General features: G+C 40.1%; 1 pseudogene; it reads left to right on the top strand.

Moving 5' to 3' along the window:
* Positions 1–345: 345 nt before the first annotated feature.
* Positions 346–1381, top strand: LOC128119405 (ADP-ribosylation factor 1-like; annotated as a pseudogene).
* The last annotated feature ends 2322 nt before the right edge of the window (positions 1382–3703 follow it).

The raw sequence follows: 3703 nt of genomic DNA, 5'->3' as shown, positions 1-3703 counted from the left end.
CTCAAGGATAGTTTTGCATGAGAAAATCTTGGGCAGTAATGTCTGACCCATATATCCACATCAGTGTTTTATAATGGAAAATATCAAAGGCTTCAAGAGACAATTTAGATTTTTTTCTTTTTCACTGTGTCCAAGTTAGTTTCTAAGACAATATAGTATTCCTTTCAGTCAGCAAGGATTGAAAGCAAATGTTTTTAACTGAGAATTTATTGAAGTCTAAACAGAATGTTGAAGTTCATATTATAGGTCATGAAAACGGTTTACAATTTTTAAAAATAATTACTGATAGGATTAATATATTCTCTGGAATAAGCAAGTTTATTTTTGTTTTGTTAAAAAATCAGGTGGGAGCGAAACCAACGCCTGACTGGGAGCAGCCGCCGCGGAGGTCTCTGGCCAGTATCGCTTCCACCTGTCCACAAGCATGGGGAACATCTTTGCAAACCTCTTCAAGGGCCTTTTTGGCAAAAAAGAAATGCGCATTCTCGTGGTGGACCTGGATGCTGCAGGGAAGACAACAATTCTATACAAACTAAAGCTGGGTGAAATTGTGACCACCATTCCCACCATTGGTTTCAACGTGGAGACAGTTGAATACAAGAATATCAGCTTCACTGTGTGGGATGTGGGCGGCCAGGACAAGATCCGGCCGCTATGGCGCCACTACTTCCAGAACACCCAAGGCTTGATCTTTGTGGTGGACAGCAATGACAGAGAATGCGTGAATGAGGCCCGTGAAGAGCTCATGAGGATGCTAGCTGAAGATGAGCTCCGGGATGCCGTTCTCTTGGTGTTTGCCAAATCACATTCAGGCCACCTGTGCCACCAGCGGGGTTGGGCTCTATGAAGGACTAGACTGGCTGTCCAATCAGCTCCGGAACCAGAAGTGAACCAGACCCTTCCCTCCCCCTCACTTCCTCTTCTCCGCCCTCCGCTTTCCTCTCATGTGGCAAACGTGCGACTCTGTGGTCCTGAGTGCCAGAAGCTGTCTCCATGGGTTGGTCACAGTGTGCATCGCACCGTGCTGTACATGTGCAGACGCAGCCTGCAGCCAGGTTTTTATTTAATGTAAATAGTTTCTGTTTCCACTGAGGCAGTTTCTGATACTCCTATGCAATATTACTTAGCTTTTTTTATTGTAAAAAGAGAATCAACTCACTGTCAGTACTGAGAAGGGATTTGGGTGTAGGGGCACCTGACCTCCGGGAGCCATTGGGCTGTAGACTGGTGTCAGTATCCATTTGGTGGTTGGTTTTTAACCCAAACTCAGTGCATTTTTTAAAATAGTTAAAAATACAGGACAAGAACACTTGAACACACAGAATGGAGACTATGCCTAATATAGGTTTTGCAGTAATGGCCTGAATGCTAGTCCATCGGATCACCTGTTCCCGTGGGAACAGGAGAGAAGGTGACAAACCACCATCCACTGCATGGCCCCCGTGACTCGCCTGTCCTTGGGTCACCTGCATTCCATAGCATTGTGCTTGTACTTGTGCTCACATGGTCACCTAGGGGTGGGCTGGGAGCCATTGTGCGGTGCAGGGCCCGGCTTGTATTTGGTGTGTGGCAGTGTGCATCGCACTGTGCTGTACATGTGCAGACGCAGCTTGCAGCCAGGTTTTTATTTAATGTAAATAGTTTCTGTTTCCACTGGCAGCCTACATACCCAGCTTACTCTTGGGCCCACTTGGACGCCCTGGCAGGAGGCCTGGGTCTCACCAGCAGGAGCGTGTGCAAGCTGGGAGGGTCGATCCATTCCAGACCCACATCCTGGAGCACCCCCCATCTATGTGTGAAGTAGCTTTCTCCCTCAGCCTGCAAGGGTCCGATTTGCCATCGAAGACGACCTCTACTTTTTTCTTTTGTATTTTGATAAACACTGAAGAAGCTGGAGCTGTTAAATTTATCTTGGGGAAATCTCAGAACTGGTTTATTTGGTGTCATGGAACCTCTTACTGCTTTCAATACACAATTAGTAATCAACTGTTTTGTATACTTGTTTTCAGTTTTCATTTCGACAAGCACTGTAATTATAGCTATTAGAATAAAGTCTCTTAACTATTTGAAAAAAAATCAGCTTATGGGTTTTACTTTATCATTAAAATGATGTTGATAGGTAGATAATGTCTTTATAAGAATTTGTATATAAGTCCTGAATAAAAAACAAAAAACAAAAACAGACTGTCTTTTCTCAATACCATGTTTTATTAAGATATTTTTGTTTAAAAAGGATACTTTATGTCATTATTTTCTGTTTTGGAAAAATAAGGCATCTTATAAAATGGTGCTTGAACATCCATTTCTCACTTTGTCTTACATGGTTATTATCCCCCCGCCAGATTCTAAGCACATGAATGATGACTTCTATTCACTATCATCTATCTTGCTCTCTTTCCTGCCTCTATTATTTATGCAGGGATATTATGACTCATCGAGACTGGGTACATCCTCAGATACAGCTCTGGATGAAAAGAAAATTTTTAAATAAGGTATTGTTGCCTAAACAATTTATTTTATATAGATATATAAGAAGAACTATCTCAAATCTGAATATGAGATATGCTTGTCTTCCGTATGTTTATCTTTCAGTACCAATTACTGCCCAACTCCGGAACACACGTCTCAAAATTATTTGTCAGCATGATGCATATAGAATATGGAATCTCAAAAACTTAAATACTCCCTAATCATTTTGAACATTAAACAAGCAGACATTTGACAAATTGATGCCAACTGCCTGTTTAACCAGGAAATGGAAAGCTGAGTAAAAACACAAACCCAAGAGAGACAGTCCTGCAAACCAGGTCCTGCTGTGCCTGTTGGTACCTGCTGTGTCCCTCTGCTGCCAGAGCTGAGGTGACAAAAAACACCACAAACAGGGCCCAGGAATTAAATTCCATCAAGAACCCTCCAATCAGAATGCTTACAGCCTTATGTTTCAGGTTTCTAACAGATCTGAAGCTTCAAATCTTTAAATTTGCAAGTCTCGCCCCTAAAGCTTAAGAATTTAAGGATAGGAAGTGTTTCTCTTAGAATCCCTATAAATTCTGAGTAGAACAAAAAGACTCCAGCCTACAGCCTCGTAACAGTTTTGCTAAGTAAATAAAGCTATAATAGTTATACTAACAATAAATAAAGCACATTTAGTTGCTAGGGCAAATCTGAGTTTGTTGCCAAGTTTACAAATCAATAACACTAAGCAGAGTTTAGAGAAAACTATATAAAGTAACAGAGTGAAATAAGTGTGGGAAAGCATCAACACTTGTATTTTATTTTACTGAGATAAGTAATTACAGTATTTCTCCCTTCCATTTCCTCCCTCCAAACTCTCCCATATACACCTTTCCATTCTCCTTCAAGTCATGCATGTTATTGCATGCATATATCTGTATGCATGTGTACATATACATATATACATATATATATGTATATATATTCTTAAATATAACCAGTTCAGTCCATGTAATGTTACTTGTAAGTACTTTTATTTAGAGAACCCCTGTGAATTAGATCTCCTAACCACATTGAACAAGAAACCACACATAAAATCACCTATACATAGTGCACAAAACATTTAAAGAATTTTCTTATCTATGGCAATAAACAAGCCAGTAATTAAAGAATATTTAAAGCATACAACTGAATTCAAGAGAATTATAGTTAATAATATAGTACATAGAATGATAAATGCTCTGTTTCC

The sequence above is a fragment of the Peromyscus californicus genome, unplaced genomic scaffold, assembly GCF_007827085.1.
Source record: "Peromyscus californicus insignis strain IS unplaced genomic scaffold, ASM782708v3 Scaffold_23__1_contigs__length_62951481, whole genome shotgun sequence".
NCBI lineage: Eukaryota > Metazoa > Chordata > Mammalia > Rodentia > Cricetidae > Peromyscus > Peromyscus californicus.
This window is presented reverse-complemented; position numbering and strand designations above follow the sequence as displayed.